General features: G+C 52.3%; 1 long non-coding RNA gene across 1 annotated transcript; it reads left to right on the forward strand.

The window, feature by feature from the left end:
* The first annotated feature begins 2,560 nt into the window (after positions 1 to 2,560).
* LOC134477395 (uncharacterized) lies at positions 2,561 to 7,250 on the forward strand. The gene is made up of 2 exons (XR_010049453.1): positions 2,561 to 2,754; positions 6,991 to 7,250. It is a non-coding gene; the product is annotated as an uncharacterized LOC134477395 (long non-coding RNA).
* The last annotated feature ends 8,854 nt before the right edge of the window (positions 7,251 to 16,104 follow it).

Genomic DNA, 16,104 nt, shown 5'->3' on the forward strand with positions numbered 1-16,104 from the left:
CATCACAGCCTGTGTTTCCTCAGCCCGTGGCTTGCGGTGGGTGGGTCGGGGGGATCTTGGCTCTTGTCTCCCAGCCTGTGTGCTGGAAGGGGCTGGCATCTGGCATCTAGCTCTCCCTCTCAGTGGCCTGCACATGGCGCCAGCTTGCAGGGAGGGCTTGCTTTTCGTTGACTTCTTGTTCTCCTCCCCCAGACTGCAAACAGTGCTGACTCACAGGAAGAGGCTGGCATCTGGTTCTGTCCCCAGCGGCCTGCACATCAAGGCCAAGTTCTTTCTCCTGGATGCTTTGCTCTTTCCAAAAGGCTGCCCTGTGTACCTGTACAGATTGTGCACTGCACAACTGTAATCCATCTGCAGGAAATAAAATACAACCTCCCCTCTCAGAATCCTACAGTGCACAACTTACAACAACCCCACCATACATAACCCCTTCTATACATTTCCTACTTTGCCCCTAAAAATACGTCTGTAGCTCTTCTATTTGTCAGGCACTAAAGACCACAGACACAAAGACGAGCATGATCAAGTCTTGCCGGAAACAGTCACATAATCAAATGGAATGTGTACCACACAAGTCTTTCTGATGGGAGGCGTGTTGTCTTATGTATCACAGCCCATGACTCACACTATGCTTTCTGCACTATAGGGCCTCAGGATTTTCCAGCAGTGCCAGTGGTACCAAAAGCAAGGAAAGCCATGAACTGGCTGTTTATACGGCACTGAACCGAAAGTGCACATTCAGGGCTGTGCAGAGACCGTGCCCTCCTGCGTGTCCCTGACTCACTGGGCTTGTGACTAGGCTGTGTTTCCCAGCATTCTTTGCAGTCAGGTGCAGCCTGCATTTCCCAGCATCCTTTGCAGCTAGGTAGGCCACGAGGCTGCATTTTAAGCTGTGGCAAGGGATGTGGATGACATGTATCTGAGTTTGCTCTGGAAAAACCTTTCTGCTTGATCTATATTCTCTCGTCCTCTGCTAACCAAGGAGAGAGTGCTGGGGGAGGAGCCGGGGCCACGAGGGTTCTCAGGTCGCAGGTTATCCACGCTGGGTGAACACACTCCACTCCTGTGCGAGTGGGCCTGAGATAAACCCGCACAGCCCGGCTCCTCCGAAGCCAGCTGGTGTCACTGCTGCAAGTTCTCCCGGTCGCCCACGCAGCGCTCAGTCCGTGTGGCTTTCCCGGCTGACAGCTGGCAGAGGCCTGCTCTTCCAAAAGCGCATTTCCTCGTGCATGGGCGCGGCCTCGTCCCCCTAGACCGGATATAATGGCCTTGTCCAGCCTCTTACTTCCGTCCTCTTGATATAGGGGAATGAAACCCCAACCTACTAGGTCTCTAAAATCGAAGAATGAATTTTAGGAACAACAGAGATGAAGAGCAGAAATATTTATTGAGAGAAGGAAAGCTGTCCCGAGCGGGCTGCCCAACACTGTCTCCTCCAGGGACTTTTACAGAGTGGAACCCTGGCTTCACGGCGGGGGAAGACTGGGACTCACAAAGCAGATGGGCACAGGTGGGACATAACTATAGTTAGCCCATAAGATCAATAGTTCAGATAAAATTGTTTAAATTGGGCACAAATGGGAAAGCAGGTCGCGTAGGAAGCGGGCATTCTTAGAGATCAGTGACTCCTCCGCTAGGGGACTGCGATGGCGACCCCTGACCTCAAGGTGAGCCAGATTTAATCCCTAAGGATTATACTTAGGGTGTGGCTGCTTTTGTTTTGCTTTGTCTTGAGATCTGGCCCATAGCAAGCCGTGTGTGTCCCCTGCAAGGTCATCAGATATCCCGTCCTCCGTGCCGCTTCCCCGAGGGCCCAAGCCCTGTGGGACCGCCTGTAATATCTACCTGGCTCAGCTGCCCGGCGCAGTGAGTGGGCACAGGCCCGTTCCCTAGAGTACACTTCTGCAAGGCCACAGGAGATTCAGGCGCAGCGGGAGGGGGCTCCGTGGTGGCCGCAGGACGGTGACCCCGCACCCCGCAGGCCAACGCAGGCACCTGGCGCTGCACACTGCGGGGAGAGCTGGTCCACGCTTCCGCTTCAGACGCGGCAGAGCCCGAGACTCCTGGGGCCTGGTGAGGGTCAGCGAGCTGTGCGGCACGCGGGGAGCTTTTCTTCTGTGTTTTCTCTTTCCTTCTTCCTTTGTGTAGCTCATTCACTGGTCACTGGTCACTGGTCACTGCATCTACCTACGCCGGGCACCTTCACCCCGTCCTGCAAAGCTATTCCCTCTGTCTGTCTGTCTGTCTGATGCCTCCATTTTGCAGGTGATGCTCACGCCACCCCGGGAAATTTAGGCAGCTAGAGGTGGGGGCGCAGGAAGCCCAGGTGGTCGCTTCGGGATCCCAGAGAACCGGAGTAGGGCGCAGCCAGAGCCGACGCCGTGCGGTGCCGAAGCCCAGGATCCTGGTACTGTGCCAGGGACCGAACCCCCAGCCACACACAGGCTGGGCCAGTGGCTTCCACGGAGCCCCACCTCCAGCCCCGCGCGCATGCGCATGTCATAGTGCTCCCCATGCGGTGCTTTCGCCACCCCACGAGCGCATGCGCACGTATGGACTCTGCTGCAGAGAATTCGAATGCTGACGCGCAGGGCCCACTTCATCGCCGGATCTGTCACCGGGAAGGCTAAGGCTATTCTGCAGAGCGTCCCTCTCCGGTGTGCGAGAACCAGGGAGTACCCCGCCTTCAGCACAGCGCTGGCCCTCGGGAGATTTGCAGCACAGTCGTGAAATTGTGAGCAAGAAAAGAAATGGGTAGGGCTGCAGAGTCCGGTGAGGGCGGTGAGGGCGCGGGGCTGCGGGCTGAGGGGGCACGATCCAGGCAGTAGGAGGCCCCCAGGCTGGGCTTGCGCTTTTCCAGTGCAAAAATAGTCACGAACTACATAAAACTTCCAATACCTGTTCCACAGGGGTAATTTCTGCAGAATTAGACCAGCCGTAAGGTTTATTGTGTAACATAATGAAGCCACCTGTTTAAGACGTCGGGCTGCAAAGCCGGGACCTGGGCCTTGGGAAGAGTAAGACTGCGGTGATTTCCAGGTTCAAGTGAGTCTTCAAAAAAAAAGCGAGATCACCAAATTTGTCTATTCTCTCCTACCACATGGGTTTCTCTGAGGTTTAATAATATTATAAATAGCCGGGCGTGGTGGTGCCCACCTGTCATCCCAGCCCTCAAGAGGCTGACGCAGGAGAATCTTGGCAGATTCAAGTCCAACCTGGCTATGTAGCGAGCTCAGGGCCAGCCTGAACTGTGTAAATGCCAAAGAAGAAAACGCAAAAGAAGAAAAAAAGAAAGAAAGCAAGAAAGAATATTATAAATAAAGCAGTTTTGAGGTTAAATACAAAAAAGGGGGCAGAATTTTAGAGACATTTTGAAAAAGCAAAGATTCTGTCTGGTGTTGCCAGGCTTAGTGTAAGAACAGGGAGAAGTCATTTGTTCTATCAAGAAAACATGAATACTGGCTTTCCCCTGGTTTTTGAGACAGGCTCTCACTATGTAGTCCAGGCTGGTTTGAACTCACTCTGTAGCGCAGGCTGGCCTCAAACCTGTGGCAGTCCTCCTGCCTCAGCCTCCACATGCTCGGATGACAGGCGTGCACCGCCACACACAGCAGTGAAGTGCTGGTTTTGTATTGGGTCAGCCTCTTTCAGCTGTAACCCGGCTGGGCACTGTTAAAAGGATTCTGAAATTCCTAGAGAAATAATTCATTTCAGCTATGTAAACGCATTGTATTTTATTCTGAATATTTTCTCATCAAGAAATTGGAAACAGAACAGTTTGTTGAAAGAGGATGTCTGCAGGTCGCCTGTGTCCGCACGGTGGATATTTGAGCGGCCTCCAGGACCTGGCTTAGCCGAGCTCGGGGTCCTCACGGCCTGCTGAGGGCGCTGGCCCACTGTCAGTGCACCTCATTATTTGCTCAGATAACCGTGCGGAGCCGGAGATTGGAATTCTGATGGTGATTTTCACATATTACATTTCTCTCCCCACACAGCGTCCTGCATGGCTGTTTCTCTTTTCTTGCCCTCTTGGCAAGACACTCCCTTCTCAAAGGATATTAAAAATCTGTTTTATCTCTAAAAGCTTGGCATGAGCTAAGGGATTAGGGTTTAATCCCACATCGGTCTGTGTGGTTGGCTGCAGCCTTTGTTGGTATTTTGGAAGGTGACAGTGCCCTTCTGTCACTGCGCTAGGCACATTCGCTCTGTAGGACCCGGAGCCACAGTGCAGCTGCTGGGACTCACGTCCCTCAAACAAATGGAGGTGACAAGGGTGTCCAGGGTCTTTAGGGGTGGGCAGGAGATAGCACACACTGATGGTCTGGCCTGGTGAAGGTCTGGGGCTCTGATCTCCAACACACTCCCAGAAGATGCTGTGTGAGCCCAAGCAACCCGCTGGGGGACAGAGGAACAAAAGTTGTGGGTGTAGTAGTCATGGGTTCAGATCCTGTTTTTCTGGTTAAGGATTTGTTGCTTTGGAGGTTTTTTTTTTTTTTTTTTTTTTTTTTTTTTTTTTTTGGTATCAAGAATCGAACTCAGGACCTTGCATTTGCCATGTAGGTGCTTGTGCTGCTGAGCTGCGTCACCAGCTATTTCTTAAACTACTCTGAAGCCTTAGATTCCTCATCTGCTCGACACAAGTTTCATGAAGATTAGAGAAAATGACGGCTAGAAGGCACGCGGTCAGGTGTTTAACACACAGGAAGTGAGGAGGTTTCCTTTCTGGGGGCTCATGGGGTGATGCTCTGTGCTCTGCTTCATGGCCTTGTGTACCTGGGGCTCTGTTATCAGGAGCCCCTAGAGCAGGGGATGGGGCACTGGAGCAGTGGACAGCGGGTCACCTCAGGCTCCCATGACCCCTTGACACCACAATATTGTGACCCTTGCGCCTGTCTTCAGGCATTCCAACCAAACACCATACCAAAGGTTTGTCTGATTCCTCTGAATTATTTTTTCACTTACATAGTTTTATAGTTCCGTGGCTGTGCCTGCTTATGAATGATCTTGCTAAGGACATCAGTTTATTTTCAAAATCAAATTCAAAAGCCAGGCATGGTGACTCACGCCTATAATTCCAGCGCCCAGGAAGCTGAGGCAGGAGAATCTTTGGGAGTTGGAGGCCAGTCTGGGCCACAAAATGAGCTCAAGACCAGCCTGAACTGCAGGTTGAGACCCTGTCTCAAAAATAAAAATAAAAATAAAAATAAAATCAGACTGAACTCTTTGGCAGCTAGTATCTTTTCTCCCCATACGATACTATTAGGTTCTGTCAAAACAACATCCTGGGCTGGGGATTTAGCTCAGTGGCATAAGCACCTGCCTTGTGAGTTCAATCCCCGGTACCGAGTAAAAAAAAAATGAAAACAACATACTAATCCATTTAAATCTGGGATTTTTATTGTCCTGTGAAAGTTGAAATTGGTTCTGCATTACCCAAAGCAGCCAATCCAGCAGGATACAGGTATTGGATTTACAGTGAACACGTGGTGAAAGAATCACTTAAAATCCCTGATGTGCTTTGTTTCAATTTATTTAAAAAAAAAAACACAACAAAGCTTATGGTTTCCTTTTTTTAAAAATCTTTTTGAGACAGGGTCTCCCTATGCAGTTCAGACTGGCTTTGAGCTACTATGTAGCGCAGGCTGGTCTAAACTTTGCAATGATCCTCCTGCCTCAGTCTCTCCAGTGCGTGTGAGACCACATCCTGCTGCATATTTGTTTAAAAAATAGAAAGTCACAAAAATCTTAGCCAAATCAGACCAGATTTTATAAACGCATTTGTTTTGCATGGAATCATTTGTTCGCTTGTTCCTCTAGCACCGAATCCCACTTATTAGTGGGGACAAAGGCGGGGGTGACACGACGATAAGCTGTCCCCTGGGAAGTGAAGACGTAGCGGTCCAGCCCAGCTCACTGTGCCCACAGTGCCCCCACCCCACCAGGAGACCCCGCCCCCGCCCGCTCCAGAAACCGGGGGGGGGGGGGGGGGCTCGAGTTCTGCTCCACAGACCACCGGGGTCTCCGCCCAGAGCCCGCGATGCTAAATCAGCCCGAGCTCCTGGGGGTGAGGGCCCGGATTATCCCCGGACCGGGAGACCTCGCCCTCCGCTCCGGGATGCTCCTGCACCCCAGGGACCCCAGGTCCCCCCTCCTCGGCCCAGAGCTCGGGGACCCTGACCTGCCCAGCCGCGGGTGTCCCCTTCACCCCGCTCCTGCAGGACAGGACGGCCCCGCCCTCCAGGGCCCCTCCCCTTCTCCCCTCCCCCTCCGGGGCCCCCCACTGCGCTCAGCCCCCTCTGGGGCTCCCCCTTATCGGGGCGCTGCGCAAATACAGCTCACGAGTGGGAACTGAACCGAATCACAACCGTTCCGGCCTCGACCCAGTCACTCAAGGGGACCGAGCCAGGGGGTGGCCCGGGCTGTGCACTGCGGGGGACACACGCCTGCGGCTTCGGCTTCTGGCGATTCTCTGTGGTCTGTGTACTGGGGTCTCCCGATGCCAGTGTCACTGATGTAGGGCAATGAAACTCACAGCCTACTATGTCCCCGAATTCGTGTTCTCTAAAATCGAAGAATGAATTTTAGAACAACGGAGGTGAAGGGTAGAATATATTAACTGAGAGAAAGAAAGCTTCTGTCTGAGAGAGACAGAAGGGTCCCAAGTGGGTTGCCCCGGTTCTGTCTTTTCCAGGGGCTTTTATAGAGTAAAATCATGGGTCCAAGGTGAGGAAGACTGGGAACACACAAAGCGATGGGCATAGGTGGGACGTAACTATAGTTAGCCCATAAGATCAATAGTTCTGGGAAAACTGATTAAATCGGGGACAAATGGGGAAGCAGGTCACGCAGGAAGCCGTGACCTTTCCCCTAGAAGGATGGGATGGTGACTCCAGAGTGAGAGGGAACTAATTAGAATCTCGGTCCCCAGCATGTGGGTGTGTTTGATCCTTTTTTTTTTTTTTTTGTCTTTTTCCTTTTAATCGGTATCAGGGACCGAACTCAAGACTGTCTGCTTGCACTGCTTTCTGTTGGGAGTCCTTGAAGCAGGAAATTGGCCACGTGCGCAAGGCTGGAGCAAAACCATTCCGAGAACAAAGAGCCCCTGGGGCAGCCACCTGAGGCCCCAAGACTTCTGAACAGTGGGTTGCTAGGACAGCAGGGCGTCCTGTGATGTTAAGTTGCTAAAAGGTATAAATAAATGCCCCTGCAGGGAGGAGCCAGCACCTTTCCTCCCCTCAGGACCTGCCCCAGCTTTGCCTCTTCTTTGTCTTCCTTTTGGGGTCCTTCACCCCAAAAACCTTAAGGGCAGTTTTCACATTGCACAGTGTGAGGGCTCCATAAGTATTTGTTAAGCCCTGCACGATGTCGAACACCTGTAATCCCAGTACTTGGGAGGCTGAGGCAGGAGGACCACTGAGAGTCTGAGACCAGCCTGGGCTTCAGAGTGGCTTTAAGGCCAGCCTTGACTATGTAGAGAGACCCTGTCTCAAAACCCCCAATAAATAAGTACTTCTGAGTGATGAGATGAGCTTTATCATTTCAGCGCCATCAGACCCTGACACAGGACGCAGAAGGAAGAGCTGACAGTGTGCCCACAGCAGGACGCCCAGGGGCATGAGAGGGAAGTGTTGTTCAGGGTCCCGGCAGAAAGGGCTTTGTGGGAGAGATGGTCGGCTTCACTGGGACTGGAGGATGGAACTGTCACTCAGGGAGCAAGATGAGAGGGAGGAGAGAGGTGAGGCATGCTGGCCTGGGGGCTGCACAGTGCGGTGGTCAGTGGTGGTGAGGGGAGGAGGTTACACTAGGCTCCCGGCATGGGTGGCCTTGACTGTCCGCTAATGGACTCGGACTGGTTTATTAGTGAGGGGAGAGGGGAGGGAGTTTAGCTGGGAGCTGAGCTCTGGAAAGATGACCTTGGTAGATGCTGGAAGGGCTGGGCTGGGCTGGGCTGGGCGGGAGTCTTTGCCGGGGACTGTGGGGTGGGGGCAGCTGTCCTGGCCACTCTGCCCGTGTCACTCTGGCTGCAGCACTGGGGCTCTGTCTCCTGGGCTGGCTCTGCTCTGGCCTGCAGCTTTCCTGGCAGACGTCCCTGTGCTCTGCCTCTGCACTCTGCTCTCAGCCGCTGCCCTCTGGGGGGCACTGCCGGCCCCCACACTCCTTGCATCCTACATGCCTGGATGCCGGGACACCAGCACCCGGTGGTTGGACCTAAAGTCCAACGCCTGCTGGAGTAGTGGCCTTCAGCTTGGCTTTGCTGACCAACCCTGGACGCGTCTGCAATATCCATGCTGTCCCAGGCCGGAGCAGACAGGACTTGCTCACGGGCAGAAGGGGGGTCTTCCCTGGGTGTGGCGGTGGAGGTCGCAATCCCAGGACTCTGGGAGGCTGGGGCAGGAGGATGGCAAGTTTGAGCCCAGGCTTGGTAATTTAGTTACTTAGCAATTCCCTATATTAAAAGTTTTTTTAAAAAAAAAAAGACAGGTGTGGTGGCACATTTGTGATTCCAGTACCCGGGAAGTGCGCTCTAAAACAAAATGGCACAAGAGCTGGGCGTGGTGGCGCAGCACTCAGGAGGCTGAGGCAGGAGGAGCCGAAGGCCCAGGCACTGAGCACCACACGGGGACCCTGCTGGCTGGAGGCCAGCTCACCCCCAGCTCCGCCCGGCCGAGGACCCGGGAAGGGGCGGACTCTGCGCAGGCGCAGCACTGCAGCAGGAGCGTTTAGGCCCGGACGCCTGTGTCCTTGGGACCCAGAGAGGCACCCAGAGGGGGACTCCACTGCCTTCTGAAAACACGGCATCCTGAACGCGCAGCCAGAGGATGACTTAGCTAAGCTGCGGCCAGGCTACCGGGGGCTGCGACTTAAGATGTGAGCTGCAGGGGCTGGAGATTTAGCTCAGTGGCATAAGCGCCTGCCTTGCAAGTGTGTGGTCGTGAGTTCAATCCCTGGTACCGATAAAAAACGAAAAAGACAAAAAAAAGGAAGATGTGAGCTGCTAGGGTCTAACACAGAGGATTGCAAACAGTGTGAGGAAAGGCGTCAAGGTGGTGGCCCAGGCTGTCATCCCTCGCCTTGGGAGGCAGACACAGGAGGATCAAAAAACAAAACAAAACAAAACAAAAAACTTCTAAAAAAAGGCTTGAGGTTGTAGTTCAGCGTGAAGAGCCTGGGATCAGTTCTCAGTACTCCCCCCCCCCCACCGCCCTCCCCAAAAAAGGAAAGAAGAGAAGAGTATCAAGTGTTAGTTTTTGTTCTGGTTATATGTTGAAATACTACTTTGGATATATTGAGTTAAATGAAATGTGTTATTAAAATAAACTTTGAAAAAAAATTTTTTTGAGACAGGATCTCCCTATGCAGTTCAGCTGGCCTTGGGGTCACTTGGTAGCTCAGGTTGGTCTTGAACTTGCAGCAATCCTCCTGCCTCAGCCTCCCAAGTGCTGGGATTACAGGAGTGAGCCACTGGCTCAAACAGTTCTTTGTACTTTTAATAGTATGGCTACTCTGAAATCGAGAGTCATTTATGTGGCCTAGATTACCATTTTACTGGACAGAACCGCTGCAGAAAGTTCATGTTATTTTCTATTGCAATAATAAAACACTTCTGCCTCCTCTGGTTTTTCTGAATTTTCTTCCTTATAGGGAACCTGCCCCATGTGTGCTAGGAAGAGATTCAAGCTGTAAGAAACAGGTTAATGCACCTTTATCTGTGGCCAGGGGTTGTTTATCTGCGGCTTGGCCTTCCACGGGGATGTGGTGTAACTGCAGGCTTGTTTTAATAGCCCGGTGTTCTGTACAGTTTGCATGTTATAAAAATTAGTGAGATGAAAAAATCTTAAAAGGATATATTATTTGAGGCCGTTAAAAAGCAAGGGAGACAAAGAGGAGTCTCATGTTACTAACTTCCCTGTCGCGGATGGATGCAGAGGCCCAGCCTCTGCGCAGAGGGGGACTTCGGTGTCACCCCTCTCCCAGGAGAGCAGGAAGCCCATGGCTGGGCTGTCAGTCTGCTGTCGCATTTGGTGAACAGCGAGTCCCTGTCCTGGGTCCCAGTGAGGGGCTTCCAGTTTGCTCTTTCTTCTTGCAGTCCGGTGGAAATCGTAAAGTTTGGTCACAACACTGACTTTTAGCTTCATTTGCACCTTCCGGGGTCCCACCAACAAACCCGGGGAGTCCTACAAACCTGCTGCGGGTTAGCGCTGCCCGGATGTGAAGAGTGCTCGGGCTCTGCGCACCAAAGGGAATGGACAACTGTAATCCCAGCACTCAGGAGGCTGAGGCAGGAGGATCACTGCAAGTTAGAGACCAACCTGGACCATACGGTGAGCCCAAGGCCACCCTGAACTGCGTGATGAGACCTTGTCTCAGAAAGACAAAAAATAAAAAAATAAAAAAAAATAAAGAATGAAAGAAAAAAAGTGAACTCTGCCCTGGGTCCGAGCATGGCTTAGCAAGTCCTGTGTTTTGCAAGGCTCTTTGCCTTTAGGAAGCAATCAGTTTGCTTCCAAATGGTGCTGATCTATTTTTTTTAAAGAAACGAGCAGAGAGCAGAGTCTACTCACTGCCTTTTAAGTGTAAGCAAGCAAACAAGCCATCAAACAAACAGAAAACCCAGAAGTCAGATTATGGCGAGGTGATCCCCCAGGGGAGAGCTTTGGCCCAAGCCCAGGCACCCCCCTCCTGGTCGGCTGCTGACTCCTGCCATCCCCATCACTCCTGTGACACTGCAGGGCTGGGCAGAACCAGGACTCTAGGGGAAGGTGACTTCCTCCTCGAGCCCTGCAGACCTGCACTTCCCAGGAGCAGACGGCTCCTGAGGAGACACTCACTTAACTTGGATTTGTCCCTTTTCCCTCGGCTCAGAATCCTCAGATTTCTGTCTGAGCTCTCTTGGCTTCATACTTAGTCAGCATGGAAGGAGCTCTGACCTCGAGTTATCGTTACCAGTGCCAAGAAAAGGAGCGGACTCTGGGGTCACTCAGTCCTGACGTGCCCAGGACCGAGGACATCCAGCTACACTTTGGGAGTTTTGTGCTTGTGAAATCAAACTAGATTTCTGCTTTGTTTGTATTTTTTGGTTTTTGAGGCAGTGTTTCACTATATGGTTCAGATGGCCTTGAACTCACTGTGTAGCCCAGGTTGGCCTCAAATTCTCAGTGATCCTCCTGCCTCAGCCTCCTGAGTGCTGGGATTACAGATGTGCACCACTGTGCCTGGCTTTTTTTTTTTTTTTGAGGTAGGGTCTCACTGTGTAGTTCAGGCTGGTCTTGGACTTGCAGTGATATTCCCGCCTCAGTCTTCAGAGGGCTGGAATTACCGTGCTGGGCTCTAGATTTCTTTTTAATAAACTGCAGAGTTCTGGGTTGCAGCCATTACCACCGCTTTACCAACCTGCCTGGGCCGTGTAAGGCGGAGGGGAAAACAGTCACACACTCTTTACCTGAACAGTGGAAATTCCGTGAGACCCCTTTCATCCATATAAAGGGAGAAGATGCCCAGGACTGCAAAAATCAGTACGATGCGTTAACCAATTGTACCAGTACTGCAACATAGACGGATGGGGGCTGGGGATTTAGCAGGCATAAGTGCCTGCCTTGCAAGTATACGGTCATGAGTTCATCCCCGGTACCGATTAAAAAAAAAAAAGTAGACAGATGGATAAATAGCAGGCCAAGGAGTGGTGTGCGCTTCTAGAAATATGAGGCTACTTGACATTAGGGCATATAAGAAATATACTGAGGGCTGGGGATTTAGCTCAGTGGTGTAAGTGCCTGCTTGGCAAGCATGAGGTCGTGAGTTCGATCCCCAGTACCGCAAAAAAAAAAAAAAAAAAAAAGCAAATACACTGGTACTCTAAAAAGGCAAGACCATCAGAATTATCATGGATTTTTGGCACAAACCTTAGAGGCCAGGAGAGCTTGAAGTGAAGTTTTATAAGCCCTAGAAGAAAGCAGTTGTTCACTCAGACTTCTGGGCTTTTTTTGTTTTGAGAATCAAACTCATAACCTAGTGCTTACGAGGGTTAGGGTTACAGTTAAGGTAAGAGCTATATCCTGGGCCCTGTTCACTCAGACTTCTGTGGCCCTGAAAATTATCCTTCAAACTGAAGGAGAAGTAAAGACTTTCCACCAGAAAGAAATCCTGTGGAAAGAAATCCTAACGAGGTCCATGGCCCTTAAACCAGTGCTGCAGGAAATAAGGGAATCCAAGCCAGAGCCAGGGAGGCCAGCAGCCCCAGAGAGCCCAAGAAAGACATCATCACCCAGGAAAGCAGGGAAACAAAAGGATAAAAATAAGGGAACCCGCACAGGAGAACAAGGAGAGGCCAAGATTCAGTAAGCGCCTTGTGAACATAGCTCAATGTCAGGGCCCTGACTCCCCAGAGGACACAGACTGGCAGATTGGATTGAAAAGTGCAGCCACCCAAAGGCAGGCAGACACCAGACTTAGAAGGACAGAGGGACACCAATACAGTGACCGAGAGGGGCTTTGACACCCCACTCTCACACCCGGACAGGTCAATGGCACCAAAACACCAACAAGGAAGTATCAGAATGAAGCCACAGCACTGAACAAGTGCACTCCACGCCAGCACAGTGCTTCATCTGACCACAGAACACACATTCTTCACAACAGGACATGGGGCTCTTTCCAAAGTAACCACGTCTCAGGCCCGCGGCATGCTTCAGTGAATACAAACGGACCGAAAAACCTCTGGGGTACAACTGGCTCACGGCAGAATGAAGCTAGAAATCCACAGCTAAAGAAGTCACAGAAGTCATACACACACCTGGAGATTCAATAATACATCACTGCATAATCACTGGCTCACAGAAGAAATCAGGGAAGACCTAAAAAGTTCCCAGAGTTAGGGGTTGGGGATTTAGCTCAGCGGCATAAGCACCTGCCTTGCAAGCAGGAGGTCGTGAGTTCGATTCCTGGTAGCGAGAAGTTTACAGCCATGAATGCCCACATGGAAACAATAGGGCAGTCCCAGTAACCTAAGGATGCATGTCAGGGTCACAGAAAGACCAGAACAATGCACCCTGAGCCGAATAAAAGGAAAGAAATCGTAACGATCAGGAGCTGATTACTTCAGGCACACACCTGTACTATAACCCCAGCGCTCGGGAGGCTGGGGCAGGAGGGTTCCCGTGTTTGAGGCCAGCCGAGGCTACACAGTGAGATCAAGGCCAGCCTGAATTACACAGGTCCTGTCTCAAATGACAACGAAGAGATCAGAGCAGAAATGAAATGAAACCGAGGCAAAAAGCAATCGAAAGGATCAGTGAATCAGAATTCATCCTCTGAAACAATGCTAAGGGGATCTGCGGAGGAGGAGGAGGAAGCAGAGGGATGCAGGTGTGACCGTGTGCACCAGGTTCCGCGGGATGACAGCATTTGCTATGTATTACAGACGGATACGTACTCATAAGGGGGCAAAGAAGTAACACAGTGACACGAAGGCGGGGTCTTCTGCTCGTTTGGTGGGAGTCCCCAGTGCCCCCAGGGGAAGCACTCCCCTGCCCTGACTGCGGAGGAGACAGCGGAGTCCAGCATCTGTCACAGGAGCGGCTGCACTTCATTTTTCTCCGGCCTCTCACACGACTTCTGACATGTGGACACTGGCCAGACAGACAGCCTCCCCTCCAGCCCCTCGAGTTCCTCGGTGCAGGAGTGGGCCCCTGCCACACTCGGACAAGGCCTTTCCAAGAGCCATGCCAGCGGAGTGTGCTTCCTGCAGCCCCAGACACACATCGTGGTGGTGGTGGAAGACGAGCCTCGGTGTATGAGCAGCACGACCGTCCAGAAAGGACATTTTCTGAATGTTGACAAGAGTTTAGGTGCTCATCTTCTTAAATCCCCAAAACAAATGCAATAAATCAAGATTTGACCAGTTATTTCCTTTAGCTGACTAAGCAAAAGCTGCTGGATCACTGGGGGTTGCAAAAATGGTATTTTCTTTGTCTAACTTTAAAGGGAATAAAAGTGGGCATTGTGGCACACATCTGTTATCTCAGCTCTCAGGAGGCAGAGACAGGAGGATTGCTGTAAGTTCTAGGCCAGCCTGGGCTACATAGTGAGATCCTGTGTCAACCCCCCGCCCCCCAAAAACTCCAATAAAATAGAATAAAAGTAAACAGTAAGAACAGTGTTGGATTTCAAAAACAAGACAGGAGGAGATCCCTCATAGTTGCTGTACTGTGTATTGTTATCTTCTAAATAGATGCTCAAGACTACGGGCTTTAGACCTGCAAATTCAAGAAACATAAGCCTTAGGTTGGTTTTTTACTTCAGTTGCTACCTGCGTCCCTCGGAATCTGCAGGCTGCTGCGGGGAGGGGCCTGGAGGGACCTTCTGCCTTCTGGCTGGCTCACAGGAGGGCGGTTGGCTTCTTAGCTCTCCTCCCAGACCTCGTGGCTTGCCATCTTAACTTGTTTCTGTTGCTCACTCAAAGTTTTGATGTTTCTATAAGCTCTTCACTGTTCGATTATCCGAAGGTCCAGTTGGTTTGGAAAAGGAAGTGTTAATTCTTGTTGTTTCAAAACAGTGAGTTCACTTCTATCTCTCAAAGAAAATTTTTAATTTTTATACTATGAAATCCTAAATTAAAACATATTCACAGTGCTTCAACTAATTACTGTCAGTTACTGTCTTACTTGGGTCAGTGGCAGCCTATGCCCGGGGTGTTTGGATTCCCTCCTGCCTCCCTATCTGTCTCTCCATCCCCTTCCCACGGCCAATCTTCTCACATCTGACTTTCAGGCAAGAATAAGAGCACAAGCTGGGTGGGGTGGCATTGGGGGCCGAGGCAGGAGGGCTGCTGCAGACGCACAGGAGATGGGCCCTGTGCAGCCCAAGCAAGGAGAAAGCGCCGGGCAGTGGGGAGCAGAAAAGGGGGCTGCAGTCCGGGCTGCCGGCAGCTCTTCCCAGGACATTGCGGGTCAGCGGGCGGCCCGCGCCGGAGGAGGAGGATGGCCTGGCCCTTAGGGTTAGCGCCCCGCACCTGGCAGTCCCCCGAGCCGGTGGCCGAGTGTGTGCAGTAGGCGCTGGCCCTGCAGGGCCACAGGCCCCAGTAACCCCCGATAGGCCCTGCTCCCTATGGCGCCCAGGAGCCGAGTGCCCAGCCCAAGGGCAGATCCCCTCCAGGCTGCCCGGCGGGAGCGCCCACCTGCGCAGCGGCCCGGCGGTGCAGTTCCCTGGAGACTGAGCACTTGCAGGGAGCAGGATATTTACATTAAATTCTGTCCACTTTGGAAGAGTAAATGATTCTTTCCTATTGTTGTTAATTACTTTGGGTACCAGCAATCAAACTCAGGACCTTGCACTTGCCAGGCAGGCACCTGTACCGCTGAGCTATATCCCCAGCCTCCTCCACCCCCCCACATTTTTAGACAGGATCTTGCTATGTAGCCCAGGCTGGCCTCGAACTCCCCGTGATCCTCCTGTCTCAGCCTCCTGAGTGCTGGGATGACAGGTGTGTGCCACCACGCCCGACTGAAATTATTAATCTTAATTTTCCTGCCCTGCTGCCTGGACCTCTGCCAGCGTCACGACCTGAAAGCCAGAATCTCAGTGCCTGGACCATCAGTGCAGCCCAGGCCGCCCCACGCATCCATGGGCGCCTTCGCTCACAACAGCAGTGCAGGTGCAGGAGGCTCCGGTTCTCCCCTCCATTTCCTGGGGGGGCAGTGAGGAAGTGGGTCCCTCCAGCCTGGGGCAGGTATCTGGAGGGGTATGGAGTGCTCTCAGAATGTGGCATGTGGCCCATCCTGTCCTTTGCTCCTTGGCCCTTGTGGGGGTATGAGGGTGGCCCGAGGTTGGGGTAGCCAAGTGACTCTCCCTGGAAGCTGCACAGCGTCCCCGTCATGTCCAAGGCCCCCTCGCTCCTGCTTCTGGATCTCAGCATCAACTGCAGACCCTGGTCCTTTCTGGAGTCTCCACTTTCTGGAAATCTAAACCGCACTGCGGCTCATGGTCTGCTGCATCTTCAGGGCAGTCGTGCGCTCCCAAGCGAGGCAGCTGCTCCTGGCAGGAGGCAGAGTGTGGAGGGACAGTGCCAGACCAGCCCCCGCCCCGGAATCAGGGGCCTCCCAAGCCCTG

This window comes from Cavia porcellus, unplaced genomic scaffold (genome assembly GCF_034190915.1).
Source record: "Cavia porcellus strain 051 isolate PalLab524CR breed Dunkin Hartley unplaced genomic scaffold, mCavPor4.1 scaffold_8, whole genome shotgun sequence".
In the NCBI taxonomy this organism is placed as follows: domain Eukaryota; kingdom Metazoa; phylum Chordata; class Mammalia; order Rodentia; family Caviidae; genus Cavia; species Cavia porcellus.